This window comes from Mastacembelus armatus, chromosome 24, assembly GCF_900324485.2.
Source record: "Mastacembelus armatus chromosome 24, fMasArm1.2, whole genome shotgun sequence".
Taxonomy (NCBI): domain Eukaryota; kingdom Metazoa; phylum Chordata; class Actinopteri; order Synbranchiformes; family Mastacembelidae; genus Mastacembelus; species Mastacembelus armatus.
This window is the reverse complement of record NC_046656.1, coordinates 6,640,731-6,656,185: the sequence shown is the minus strand read 5'-3', so window position 1 is coordinate 6,656,185 and position 15,455 is coordinate 6,640,731. Positions and strand designations below refer to the sequence as shown.

The 15,455-nt window shown below is 38.8% G+C and overlaps 1 protein-coding gene across 3 annotated transcripts in view; it reads left to right on the top strand.

Annotated features, from left to right (window-relative positions):
* Positions 1–3,364: 3,364 nt before the first annotated feature.
* Positions 3,365–15,455, top strand: part of disp1 (dispatched homolog 1 (Drosophila)) — a 72,697-nt gene continuing 60,606 nt past the window's right edge. For 2 of the 3 annotated variants that reach the window (XM_026318999.1, XM_026319001.1), the window contains exons 1-2: positions 3,365–3,490; positions 4,956–5,036. The gene's annotated coding sequence lies outside the window, so the exon portion shown is untranslated. Of the gene's footprint in view, positions 3,491–4,955; positions 5,037–7,247; positions 7,361–15,455 lie in introns of all 3 variants that reach the window. The other variant, XM_026319000.1, reaches the window with a different exon arrangement.

The window sequence follows — 15,455 nt, the reverse complement described above, 5'->3', positions numbered from 1 at the left end:
AATTACACATATGCACGATATTTCACAAATGAAAATTAATTAAAATTTGGTAATAAAGTTGTTGTTAACCATTTATAAACCAACATAAAACGCAATTATTCTTTAACTTAAGTAGATTGTCCATTTAATTGATGGTGCATTAATCAACTTAAGGAGAGGGATAAGGGTGACTATCCAGTTAGACGGCTTTGGTGTGTGAAAGCTACCACAATAATAACTAACCATTAACAGTAATACATATGGACAACTGGAAACTGGAAAAAAATGAGTTTTGGATGTTAATAAGAAGATTGTCACCGGGGCAGAGCAGACAACTGCCCTGGGCCCTGGTTATTCATAATCTCTTAGGTGTGTATGATTATCTGCAACATAATCCACAAAAGCAGACACACACAGTTTTTATATTTATATATTTTATTTTCAGAACAAGGCTAAGATTAAATCACAAACCTTGGGAACATATAGGCCTATCTACATATGTTAGTTCGTAATGTTTTAGATGTGCAGGGGGATGAGCTGTTTACTCAGCTGGTTTAGGAGGAAGAAGGTCAGCCATACGGAGAAATAAAAGAGGCTTAATTCTTGAGGGGAATTGGATCCAGGTGGCTAGCTTGGCATGTGCATCAATTAGACATTGCGAAGGAAACACACAGCCCATTTAAGTTAACCATTAATTTTTTTTTCAGTATTTCTGCTTCATTTCAGCCTACACCTGCTTTGCTACTGCAGAGCTGTTGCGATTATACTGCTCATATAATTCTCAGTGCACTCCAGAAAAGCAAGTTTGGTGACACCAAATCCATGTTCTGTTTATTTTGTTACTAACCTATAGTCTTTTATTCTTAAGCACTCTATTATAAGGATTCATTAAGGAGAAGAAATATTTACTTCATTTTTAACAAATGGTCAGAACTTGTTTTATCATAAGAGCTGGAGAACATGTTTTGTGTCAGGTTTAATCCTTTGGATGATAACCGTCTAATGCATAGTTTGATTCTGAGGTCAAAGCGAATGACGAGTGCTGTGGTCTCCTTTAATAAATGCAAAGAGCTTTTGAACAAGACAGCTAAACCTAATCTGCCACAGTGGAGGTGTTAAGTAACATTTGTATTGCACAACATATTACAATGAATATAAATACTGTTAATGTCTATGCAAAGCCACATATAAAGCATAATATACTGACTGTGCTCAAATAAGGTGCTTATGATGCCATATTTAAAGTCGACTACTGTAGATGAAATACTCTCTAGCTTTCAGCTAGAATGGAGAACCACAGATTTTGCAAATGAGGTGTGAATGCTGCTATGCAGAATGTGCAGTCTGGTAGTCATACTGCCCCCATGTGACAACTACTGTACAAAAATAATCCTAGGGAATAAATGAGTCAGTTTGTACTTGATATTGTCTGTTGTTTTGTCTGTCTGTACTGACTGATATGATAGATACACACTACATTTATGCTTAAAGGATTTTTACAGTTGAATCCAGGCAATGTAGGTGTGTATGTATGTATTTTTCATGTTTTAGCATGGTTAGTTTTTTCCCCCCTGCAATTACAATTGTGAAATTTAGTGAAATGTGTTTTGTAAAGAATTTCAGAATTAACAGAATTACGTTTTCCCAATTTTTGGATTTCTCCAAATGCTCACAATGATCATGCTGTGACCTAAAGTCTCAATTCAGTGAAAGATGCTTGTTACATGAATAAAATATATTGTTATGGTTGCTTGTTGGAGTGTTAAATCCCCTCTAAAATTGAACTGTTACTGTGATTTGTTGTCTCATAGGCTATGGGAGTCTAGTGATGAGGAGAGAAAAATAAAGTCATTTATTTTTGTCTGAAGAAAAAAATAACACATTTATAAATGTCAAGGTCTTGCTCTTACCACTAGATGGTCCAAAATAAAATTAGGTTGTTACCAACATGTTTTGCAACAGTAGTGATTTTTTGAAGGGGAAGTTTTAGAAAACAGTGTGAATGGCTTATCAAAACTTCAAGAATATTGGAATTTAAATGAGTTACATTTCTTTCTTTCTTTCTTTCTTTTGCATATGTAAATAACTTTGGCAAAATAAATGAGAAGAGTCACAGTGTTAGACACAGCATTGTTGTTTATGGAAAAATTCTGCAAGGCTATAAGGAGATGATACCTTACAAATTCGTGTGACTGTGTCTTTTAATATGAGTCAAATCCTATACCCTACTCATACAAACATTGATTTTGCTTGACATTAGTCTAGTATAACAGAGAAAAGCAATGGGGCCAGAGTTTTAGTAAATATATATTCTCACTGCAAACACTTTTACTTTTCATTATAATGTTGCATTCCATTAAAGCATTTGTATGTGTCCATTTGCAGCACAGAACACATTAAACAGGAATACAGGGATAAATTCATTTTAGCCTAGTTCAGTTTAGTTTAGCTAGGTGAAGCTTAGCTTAGTTTATCCTAGTTTAGGACAGTGAATGATTCAGCAGTGACAATGTAAAGGTAATGTCATATGTTAAAGCTTGTATTGCTTTTTTATATCAGTGCTTGCTCTTTTTTACTTGGGCATTAAACAACCTTCATCTCTCTTTTGTCAATTCAGTGAAACTATTAGTGGATGATGACCTAACTGGGTACGGCACTCGAATAAGTACAGGGTAACATTTGTTGGAGAAAATCTCATAATATCTTGGCCGAAGCAATGGGCAGACTGTAATAAGGACATTTTTTATGAGATGACCCTAATGTACCGTCATTTAATGCACTTCTGAACAGCACAGGGAAACTACAACCATTTTAATGGCCTGCAATTTCTGAGAGTACTTTGGTTTTGCCAATTCCCTCCTTTTTTTAGTTATTATTCTTGGCTTCTAATATCCTGCTATCTCCTGCTCAATAATTGTGGGCTGCAAAATGCTCCTGTTAAGTACATTACTGCCATAACTGTCACACAAGGCTCGAATGGCAAATGGAAATTTGGGGCATATTATTTAGGATCAAGTATGCTTTCTTAGGTGTAATGTAATACTGTATGTAAAATAGCCTACAATATACAGTATAAAAGTGTTTTTCACTGACAGAAAAAATATGTATTAATGTTTCTGTTTTTAAGTAGGTGTATAGATTGGTTATTTCTAAGCAATAGGCTACTGAGCTTTAGTTTTAGAAACAAACAAACAGGTTACTAATACCACCATCAGAAACACTACTAACAATATGAAGATACTTTACCATGACATAGGCTACTACATGATAAAAAGCTGTAGGGCACGTAGTTTCCTCATAGTGCCCTTCCAAGTTCCCTACACTTTTCCAGAAACCTCCTAATGGCTCTGGAGCGCAAACAAGGACTCAGTGCGCAGCTGCCCACCCAACATGGTTTGATGCTTGATAGTGGTTACAGCAGCATCCGGCAAAAACTACAGTGGGGGACAAGGAGTACTTTTCTTCTCACCTGTTAGTGCTCGGCGTGTGTTTTGCAGTACTTTCATTGCGGGTAGGTGTGAGCGTACGAGAGTGCGGCTCGGGTTGTAGGAGAAAGCGCAGGGAAAGCGCTGTTGTTTAGCCAGCTGTTTGGGTCAGCGATGTTAGCTGGCTAGCAGCGGCAGTCAGCTAACGTGAACTTAGCTAGCTTGGTGAGAGCAGACACCCGCCTCAGGTTGTTTGGCTCTTAAAACGAAGCGAAAATACCCGAAGTTGGGAGCCCTGGGTGATGATGGGACGGCGTGTTTAGCAGAAAGAATAAGGTTTCGGTGTAAAGGTTAACGCTAGCTCGTAAACTGAAAGGGTCAGCTGTGATTTGACATTAGGCCGAAGCTTTAATGATAATGTCGTCTGTGGCTGTAAATTGACACAAGTCCCAGTGTGAAACACTAAAAAACTCCCAAGTAACACTAGTAATGTAACACTTAACGCTATACGAGAGTGTGTGTTTGGTTTTAGTTGTTGCTACGTTAACTAATGCGAATAGTGTGAGTGAAGAGCAATTTGTTTATGTGTCATTTTTGCATTATTGCCTAGCTTAATTGTGACTGAAGCAGCATCTTGTGAAAACCCATACGAGGACTGTGTGTTCAGCTTTTTGCCCGGACACATTCCTGTGCTCTCCTCTCCTGCTGTGTTTGGCTGGACCCTTACAGAAAACGTGTTAGCAGAATGAAAATAGAGCTCGGTCCAGACACTCCTGTTTTCAAGAGAAGTTGCTCAACCCTTTTATTTGAACATCTGCCCGTGGCCGTAGGAGTTGTGTTTGCAGGGGAGGACGTCCAGTCTGTCAGTTTCAGTGTCAGTCAGCTATCTCTCACTTATTTATCTGTTCAACTCTGGTTTGTTTGCCTGATTTTATATATATATATATATATATGCTCAGTCAGACCTTTATTTAAATTCTATAGATGTGCTGCACAATAACACTAAATCTACACATTGACATAGTCTGATATAAAATGACTGGTTAGAGTATAGCAGTAAGTTTTTTTTAAATGTAAAATGTCAATGAATGCATGTGGACTTAATAGGCTTTGTGTCGTTAGTTTGTTGTAGAAGTATTTCTCTCAGGAGCATTGGCAAAACTAATCCTCTCCTATAGCTTATCGACATCAGATGAACGTGACCAGCAGCTCTTATGCCAAAAAGCAGTTTAGAAACAGAAATGCATAATGAAAGGCAAAGAGCGCTGGAAGTGAAAGTCGGCAACAAGGGTAAAACTGCGACAGGCTTAACAGACTTTCTGTATTCAAATACAAATATTTTATATAGGCTGATGTTTTATGTTTTATTTTTAAATGTTTTACTGAGTCCCCACAGGTTTTGGTAGCCTGTTTAATGTGGATCTGATATAAAAACAAATATGCTGAATGTCAGTTTCTGCTGAGCCACCCTCCTGTGGGAGAAATAAAGACTCTGCAGGGAAATTTCCCACAGTGTTCTTCAGTGATTTGTTAATGCTTTTCTCTTATCAGAGTTTCTTGGAGGCTGCCAGGTGAGATCACTGCGTTGCTATTAGAAACGAGGAAACAGAGCACTCATCCCGAGAATTTACAGTAAGTATTTGGAACAAACATTTTCCAGCCTCATCCCCATGCCACAATTTAATATACGACACATGTCATTAACAAACAACAATGAAGGATGCTCTACATGTCATTTTCCCAAATGAGTGTGCTCTTGAACAGCATACATTGACAGATCACTGCATGTACTTGTCAAATGGGCCTGTTTGGCTATATGCCAGAGGTTAACTTGCCCATATTTTAACTTGAAACTACTGGAAGTGTCTTACCTGTGTTTTACTGCAGGCTTTAACAGATAAGTAGTGGCAAAGCAGTGCTTGAATTTGTACTGCCTGAAGCATTGATTTTCATAACATCCTCTTAAAGTTGCTTGTGTACTGCAGAAAAGGCCACCAGGGGGTACTGTTATGCTTGCTGTTCCCCAGCATCCAGCCTAGTAGTCAACATAGTACAGAGACTTTCCCATGAGCTGTTATATTATGATTCTGATTTGTGTATCAATTCTGACCTCTTAGATTTCAAAACCTTAAAATGTAGAGGTATGTTTACACATAAATATCCTTGATCTATTTTATCTAATACCTAGAAGACATTTGATAGCACCGATGCAAGCTCTCTTGTTGCCACAGTTAATACATAGCATATGTTAGATATAAGTTACTGAAATTATATTTTGGGAGAAAAAGCTACTACTAACTGCTTGAACCATGCTGTTTTAGTGCAATAATTTGTCAACTGCTATTCAAGGAAATGGCTCAGCCATTAATGTAAAATAAATCTGTTGTTGCTAGTTTTTTTTTTTTTTTCTATAATAATGAACTGGAGTTTGTTCACAGAGCACTTACTCAAAAAAAAAAAAAATCTGGCCTAGTGAACACGATAATTTACTTTAGAAACTGTTTTAGGTCTTTTTACTTTCCCCCACTCCCTGTCCTTGAGGTCTTTGTCTGCTTGCTGCATCTATGTCCACCCCATCCCTCTCTTTCCTAAATGTCCCTCTTCATGCCTCCATCTCAGCCTCCCTGCCTTTATGAACAACTGGCCAGGACAGCTGGCTTTAACAGCTGCTTGCCATCTCATTTTTGGCCTGCTTCCATTTGGGCAAGTTTATCTACAGAGTAGTCCTTTTGTAAGCCAGTGTTTCTGTTCCTAAAAAAGTCTTTATGCTGTCTTTGTCACTATTCAGCAACGTTGTACCTTGAAACTAAAATCCAGGGTTTAATCATATATTTTTCAGGTGTTTGGATGCTTTTATAATGCTTCTAATTGCTCTTGGGTTTTTTTTTCTTTATATGTCAGCAAAATTTACTACCTTCAGTAGAATACGTCATCTTTCACAATTAACAAAAGTGCTGTTTTCCACATCAGCATCTGTTGTGTTACACCAGTATTCCTCTCCATTGCCTCAGAATGAATCCCCTGTGTCATCTGCTCTATAATAGCCTGGTTTGAATAGACCTTCGTCCATCTGGTGATAGTATGCTGTAATCTTTCCTGATTGTAACTGCTGGCATTTAGTTGAGTGAAATATTCTCCGGGCTGTGTCAGTAACGCTAAGTGAGGCCATGCACGAACAGTCTGAAAAGCTGTAGGAAGTGGAAAAAGAGGCAATGAATGGTAGACCTATTTAAAAAAACTCAACCTGTCAGCACCTGTGTTTGTGCTTTTTGGACATTATATACTGATATCATTGGCCTGTCGTTGATAGTCACCTGAGTATCTTTTTAAAGTGGATTAGGCAGTCTATTTTAGTGCTTATTTAAAATACTATAAGGACCCAGCTCAAAAGATACCTTAAAAACATTTTCATTGTAAAGTAATAGGAAAGACAAAGCACTGGCAGAGGTTAAACCTAACGTAAATGAATTCACTATAAAAACTGCAGATGTAGTTGAGGGATCGAGTTGTCAAATGACCTCATGCTCAGAGCGACCCTTTGTCCAGTTGCTGATGTGCAGTTGGTGGTATTGTAATTTATCTGGCCTTGCTATGAGCTGTATCCTTTGCTTTCCCTCCTCAGTGTGGCGCAGAGGTTAATCGGGCCGGGAGTTTGATGCCACTGGAGGCATAGCTGAACACTTGCTGTCCATAATTCAAACTGTTGCACTTGCGTTCTTTGATGTTGAGCTAAAGGATGGAGACACCAGTGGATCTCGTGGCACCAGCATGTCTAATCTGTCTGTCTTTGTAGATTGTTCAAACTGCTACACAGTATGGATTTGTGTGTTTTGGTGCTGACAGGCTGCCTGACCTGAGCCACTGAGGATTTCTAAAAAAGAGATGTTCTCCCAGTTCATAGGAGACAAAGCCTCCCACTAAGGCCTGTCAGGGACATGGATTTAGAACAGTCTGAGGTAAATATTTTGCTTTCAGTATAGATGAAATCCAACTTGGGACTCAAATTTCAAAGTCCATCTAGTCTGTATTAGATGATATAATACATATAACAATGTACAACTGTACATTTATTAGTTACACAGAATTTCTTAAGATTGTGTATGTACTTAGGTTGGATGGTAAATAAAAATGTAAATGAATTACTGAACCTTTTTTAATTGTCAAGTCAAACACGTTTTACAAAAGGATGTAATGATGACAACAGCAAAACAAGCAATAACAACGATGGGTTGTTAAGAAACACGTATTAAATAGGTAGAGATAAAATTTTGACAGCAGTGGCAATAAAAGCACCTGTAAGCAAGGAGAGGATTAAACAAACAGAGGTGGCAAACTGAGCAGATGGTTACAATATACTATAAAAGGTAAGATTGATAAACAGGTTAGTTTTGAGTCTGGCTTCAGAGGTTTCCAGTTAAGAAGCTGTTCCAAAGGGACCATGATATGAGAATGCTCTGAAAAATGAAGTGCATGAGCCCTAAGATATAAATTAGAATGTTATCGTGTTTTAGTACAGATTCAGGAAGATGTGTCCTTTAGTGAATTAATTTTTTTACTTTTTAAATGAATAAACAACCAAAGTTTTGACAGAGATGCCCGAAGTAACAAATACAAAAAACAGCATGAAAAAAAGTCTTAATAATAAGTGTACCTCAAGTGCCTTTTGTATGTCGCATTTGTCTTGAAGCCCATTAAGTGGTGGGGATAAATAATGGAATGACAAGAAATATGGTGGATATGTATTAATCTCTGAGCTGAAAATAGATGTTTTTCTTTCATGTATGAACTACCGGATGACTTTCTAAAATTGTTTTGACTCCTGACTACTGATGCTACCAACTTCCTCTAATACACATGCACTCACAAACACGTACCGTGTAATTAAGAGGAAGTTAAGCGGAAATTGAGCATTTAGGCTCCAGTTGCCACACCCTACATTTTAAGGACTTCTAACAGAAGAGTTAATGCTTTGATCAGTTAAAGAACTTCATGTTTTCAGTCTTTTTTGTTGTTTTTCCAGTTTCCCTCACAAATGTTTGTGTATCGTTTATGATGACCTCTTAGATTTTTAAATGCTGCCCAGGTATATGGAGGTTCAACCTCTTTTTGAATTAAACCCCATCTTTTATTGTAGCCAGATTTAAGTTTTGGGTGTTATTCTTCCATGTGCAGGAACCCGCCAGGCAAATGTGAGTGTCAGCTAGACAGAATCATGGATCCTATCATGGCGTCTCAGAGACTATCCATCACATCAGTTCCTACCTCAGTGTCTTTATGGACCTCGTAATTGGAAGCAGGCTGCCCGATGGGCCCTTTTCCTTTTAGTTCCTGGGCTTTAGATTAAAGAAATCGATAGTGCCTGGTGCTCCTCACAAAACACATGTGAAATATTACAGACTCTGACCACTGTTCTCTTGCTTTGAGCTATTTAACCTAGAGAAGGCCATGTGTGAGAAGAAATGCTCAGAGATAGAACTCCTGTCTTCTGCATCACCCAGGCCCAGAGCCTTTCTATATCATTGCTTCCACCACAGCTGTCACTGTTTGTATGTTTGATATACTGACAGATAACGAAAAGGAACAGGTGTTGCATATTAGTGCCACTATTTTATTCTGCCCCCTGTACCAAAAAAAAGTAGACTGTGGTCAATAGAGTTGTCAGAGTGTATCATTGGCAATCTGACTTTTAAACTGAGGTTTGCTGCAAAGCGTTATGTTCAGTTTTCCTGCAGAGAAGGCAGAGGCACAGAAAGGGAAAATGAATTAATGTGGTTCATATGGAATGACCCCAAAGACAGATCAGAAACATGGGAATGTCTTTGAACATCAACCTTTTTCTGTCCCACTATCCCTTCTCAGTAAGTTCTGTTGGTCTGCATTTAGTTTATAGGAATATCAACCACAGATGGAAACTTTTGCATACTTGGTTTTGATATTTAGGTCCCAAAAAATAATAGTATTGCTGAATAATACATTCAGCAATACTATTATTTTTTGAATGATCACGGAGCTTGGCACGGTAGTCTTTTTCTTGCAGTGCAGTGGTTAGCCCGTTTGTTTTCATTGCAATAAAAATCCAATAGATATTTGAACATAAATCTCAACACTGGTTTTAAAACTGCCAAGCTGAGGACTTACTACCTTGCTTTGGTGTTTTGAGTTTACTTGTGCTTTCCTGATCCAATGCCTGCACCTTATCCAAATAGATATTTTGTCATAGTCAACCGTCACATATTGGCCTGTATTTTCTGGTTAATATTTTCTCTGTGTTGACACATTTTCAATCCCTTTCCTTGCCTTGGCATGCAGAGCACTGTTTGGCTTCCCTCACCTCATCAGTCTTGGTTTGTGTGTGTGTGAGGCAGACTAAGAGTTTAAGTAAGTGGGTTGCTTCACTGCATCTTTGCTTGATTGTTTAGCTTTTCAGACAAATGCCTGCAGACAGGGCCCTGATCCCCCCCACAGAGAACAGCCTCATTAAGATTTGTTGCACAAACTGGAGAATGTCAACTAGCTGAGGGAGCAGCAAGGCCTTTTCTGCCAAGGACACAGCTTCCTTACTGCGGCCTGACCCTGTAGCTCTGGGCCTTGTCGGAACATATTTGACTCATATGCCTTCCAGTCAGGGGCTTGGGTATCCATTAGGCTCCCTTGCTGAAGCCTGCATGCAAAACGGAGCTTAAGGTTTTAATAAAATGGGCAGCTTGTTGAGGCAACATAGAAGGCTGACGTTGCTATCACGAGATATGGAGTATAATGAACAACACTCCCTGTGCTTTTACACTAAAAGGCCTGAGCACTGTCCAGAGAGAGTCAGGTGGAACCTAAGGTCATGACACAGCTGAAGGTGGACCAAGAATGGTATTGTACAAGATAGTTGGCATTAGGAAGCATATAACCCATTACAGTCGATCCTCGTGTTTTCTTGAAACTGGGGCTCTCCTTAAGATGTAAAGCACTTAAAACCCACCATAAAACTAATCTCTTCTCTTTAGCTTTTAAATTATTTTAGTTAGACATTCTTTTATATCTTTCTTATGTCATATGGAATCTTTTAAGTGTTATGTTCATTAAAGGATTTGAAACTACGGCTTTATGTTGAACTCTGCTTGGGACCGTTTTAAGATTAGATTCCAAATGTGTAAGCCATGTCTTAATGTGCTCTTGTAAAACAGAGGTAAAGGTATTCATTTAAACAGACAAGCCACCTCAATCTTTTTTATAGGTTATGGCTTCCTCTCTCGACCATGTCAACTTGATGTAATATCATTGACATTGTTTGGCATTGACAGTCAGAGATCTGATTAAAAGGGTCAGATGGTTAATGAATTGACAGGCTGTATCTCCTCTAGGTAAGGTGGATGGACAGTGTTACCTTCACCTTGGATTAACTGTTGGAAAAAACAAAAGGTTGACACACAGGATTACTGTAAAGTAAATGTATTTTGAGAAGATCAGTTGTTTTGCATTAGAGATGAGCGTGTCATAAAAATGAAGGAAAACCAGAACAGAGATGTTGATTGTCTGCTTCCAAGCACCGTTGAGTGATTCCCATTGCTGCCAGATCTGTTTTTCCGTCTCTTCACCCTTCTCTCTGTATGTCTCTCACTGATACTCCCACCATCTTCCTGTTTCCCAAACCACAGAGAGGATAGAGTAAAGGTGCTCTGAAGTCTTGCTTTCTGTCAGCCCATTAGTGTTGCATACTTGAAAGGTTGTGCCCCCATAGGAACCAGTGTGAGCCAATGTTGAATAATGCTGGACATATGGAATTTGTAACTTACTACTGAGCTCAGGGGCTCTCGGCACATAACATCTGATTTCTACCAGACTTGATCTGAGTTGCTTGAAGTAGCTTTGGTTTTTGCTAAAAAGTAAATAAAAAGTCACTCAAAAGTAAGAGACAACACAAAAATTAATAACCTTGAAAGCTCTGTTCTTGTCCATTTGGCACATTTCATGGTGTCAAGAGGCAGCGCTGCCAAGACTCATGCAAAGGAAGGAAGCAGCAAAAGAAAATATGTGACAGAGAATTCACTCCTGCATCTCTAAACTTTGACAAAAATCAAGTGATGACATGTTTTATTGGCTGCACTGAGAATTTAGTTGACTTAGGCATATAAAATTGGATCAATATCCTGTTAGTCAGACTTTGATTATATATTGCGGGATAAATATGTGTCTTGCCAGCTGGCTCAACTGGAGGTACAGGGTACAACCTGCTTGTGGGATGGGTTTTTAAAAAAAAAAAGTGCACACACAACCTAGCACCTTATTTCTGACCAGCCTGGGAAGTGGATGTGGAATGTGCCTACGCTGATTAAGAACGATTCTGATATTGTGCGATGTAATGCTACTGGGTGTATTCAGCTTCTGCTAAAGAAGCAGAAAGTGTATTTAGCCACTGTAACTTGGTTGTGAAGTTTTGAGGTGGAAATATTTCAAGTATTGATGTTTAAATTTTTTCTTGAATAGGCAGTTCAAATCGATAACTCACGGTGGAGGTAACTGATTTGTTGTAATTCCGTGGCCAGACACATGCACCACACAAGTGGACGGTTGACAGGGTACAATGCGTAGGTGTGATAGAGGGTAGCAGTTTTCATATAGTTTACAGCTGAAAAAATGAAATGTCAATGTGGGACCAGTTAAATACACAAGAAGACACAACATACATATGTAACATGTTGGCCTCGTGCTGTGAAATCTGCTATCCACTGTCAACTATCGCTAAATGTTTAGCAATGATAGTTCCTGAAGTTGGCATATAAACGCAGGCATGACTATTCTACTATACCTCCAGGTGTGTCCCCAAAATGGGAATTTTGTGTCCAGGTCTATGCTAACAGTTTAGTGCTGAACGCTCATACTACACTAACATGGATATGGTATTAGTATTTGATGGATTTGTGGGACATACAGCAGTCTGTCACTAGGTAATCCCATAAATGAGAAATGATCTTACTGTACTTAAATAAAGTTGAAAAAATGATGCAGAACACAGCTGTGCTTCACACCATGCATCATTGACCCTTTCTAAGCTGATGGATAGGGCAAGTCCAAATTCCCTTCATACTTTACACCAAATTGCACCACAATGCTTGATGATTACTGACAAGCCCCTGACTGTGCCAGTCCTCCCCTTCAGAACACATGGCAAATCACCAAAATATGCAGGTGATGGAATCAAAATGGGTGTGTGTGACTAATCTGTATATCATCATCTGTTAACACCCATATTGGCAAATACTGAAAGGAAAAAAAATGTGGAATTTAAAAGATCAGGCAATCTCCCATGCCTTTTCAGTTTATTGGGCCTAGAGGCATTGTTACATCGTGCTTTCAAAAACTGCACAACTGATAGTTTGACATTTTTATTCTTTTGAAAGTCTTACTGTTCTGAAAATGTCACATCCCAGCTGACCTCCTCTATAAAGCTTTATTACTCAGTCTCCTCACACAATGTCTGCATTGTTTTCGTAAGCCCTTTGCTCTGCCCACTCCTGAACACTGTAGAGACCTCTGTCTATATACCCTGATACCTGAGAATGTGCCCGATGACATAGGCAGCAGAGATGGAAAAACTGGATCTTAATGCTCACAGATGGAGAACTAGCTTATCCAAACCCCTATAGAGCAAACCTTTTCCTCCTCTGGCTTCTTTCATCAGTGCCAGTAGTTAGTAAGTAGTTTGCCATAACTACTGTTGTCCTGAAGGCTGTTCCATGGAACTACTTTTATTGGAAAACATTTGGCATTCATGGCATTGTATAAAGAGAACAGTCATGCCATGCTTCCCATCTATCGTTATTTCTCCAGAACTAATGGTTTTCATGGGGGTCTCAAAGGTATAATTGCCTTTAGTCCTTCACTACATTGGGCCCTTAACAGCTAAATATTTATTATAATGTTCAGATGTAAAAAATACAATGATGTTATCATTATAACATCTGTATACCCTAAAATAACTTAAAATCCTTACACCACCAGAACACTTACTAACCTTTAGTGCTGTGTTGACTGTCTTGTCACTGACCCTCATTTCCCACTTGCTCTTGCGAAAACAGACAAAAGTAATGATGATGATATATATGATGAGCTGTGACACTCTGATTGGAACTTAAATATGATTTCAACTTTTTGATTATTATTTCTTGGAAACATAATGTGGCCAATGTATAACATGATTAAAACTGAGTGTAGTTAAGCTTTGTTAGGTAGTTAATGTATCATGAAACCTGAAGATTTAATGGGGTCTCAGTGCAGCTGCACCTTCAGAGTAGGCTGAGCTCACAGCACCATCATGATATTCGTTATAAAGTATATGATCTATCATCCGCAAAATGAAGTTGTTTAAAGACAAATAGTACAGATTTTGTCTTTCCTCTGGCAAGTGTGTCTATCTCCCTCTATCTTACTCTTGAAAAGCGTCCAGGAGTCTGAAGCCATAATTCAATAAGAGATAAATTAGAAAAATGTGCAAATGTAAGGCTTGTTTTCAGCTTGGCGGACAGAAGAGTGTTTTGAAAGTGAATTTCATACTCCCCTCTGCAATTTAATGGCCCTCCTTCATTTTCTCTCTCTGGGCTCTTTAACCCGTCCCAGAGTTCCATCTACTTTCTTGCCATTAAGAGAGTGTTCATTAGACTGACACAAACCAGAGAAGTTTTGCAAGGGTGGGAAGGTGCTCCCTGGGTAGGCTGGAGGGAGGGACAGAGAAAAAGAGCGATCTTGGCCTGGCCACAAGCTGCTGGCCCTGGAACGCCTGTTGTTTAGATCACGATACTGAGGTGAATGGATAGACACAGGTAGACAGGTGGAGAAAATAGATGGAGGAGCAGGGGAGAAAGGGTGGGGTAGAGGGTCAGCCTAATCAATTTCTGCTTTTTCATTTAATGAAGACCTTTGTGTAGTGTATAGCCTAATAATAAATTGGATTGAAGAATAAGTGCAGAGCTGCTTCCAAGCATGACAACTGAAAATGCCTCACTCTTTCTCTCTTAATCTTCCTGTTCCCTTTTCACTGTTCTTTACATCACTGCCTTCCTGCAACTATCACACACACATACGCACACACACACCCTTGACACTATTGTCTTATCTTGGTGCTCTCCTCAGTCCTAAATGTTCTCCTTTTTCACTCCTGTCCCATTCTCTTTCTTTCTTCCTCCTTTTTTTTCTTCCTTCTCTGTCTCAGAAGCCATTGTTTTTGCAGTGTATTGTTCAAACCATGATTTAATCATGTGTTGAATTTTGTTAACATTAGGTTTCACGTCTGTTTTCATTTTATGCGTAGTTTTCTTAGCCTCCATTTGAGCAGCCAGGTTTTTTTTTTTCTTGTGAAGCTTGTGAATTTGTCTTCTTTTCTGACTTATAATTGACAAAAAACATGTTCATTCTGCTGCATGACACTTTGATAGTCATAAGGACACACCTGTATGCAAACGATCGCATATGGTACTTATATGCACACACGTGCTCTCACTCAAATGCACACCCATACATGTCAACATGAACTAAAATGAAAGAAAATTCTCTTGCATTTCCTTGGCAGTGTTTTTGGTGCAGGGGATGGAGAAGATTGAATATGAGGAGAAGAGAGGACTTCAGAGTTCTGTTTTTACTAAAGGTTTTCACTTTTGCTCATATTGTGTTGAATTCCAGATTACAGACTCTGACCCTGGCCTTTCTCAGACTAGTGTCTGTGGGGAACTGAGGGTTCTGGCAGAGCTGGCTGCCTGGCTTCTGTGTTTGGGTATATTTACAAATGGCACTCGCTTGGGTATTGGCAACGTCTCAATCCCTGCTGTATGGTCTCTATGGTCTACACTGTGTGATTGTGTGTTGGGTGTGTTGGGTCTCAACTCCTGGTCCAACTCTGAGCAGCTCTTGTCTGAGAATCCAGAGCTTTATTTTCAGTTTGTTGTATTTTTTTTTTTTTTTTGTAGTTTCCATTTCTCCAAACTATTTTCTATCCCTCTTCAGGGCTGCAACTATCGATTATCAATCATCAGTTGCAATCACCAATTATTCTACTGATTATTTTCTTTA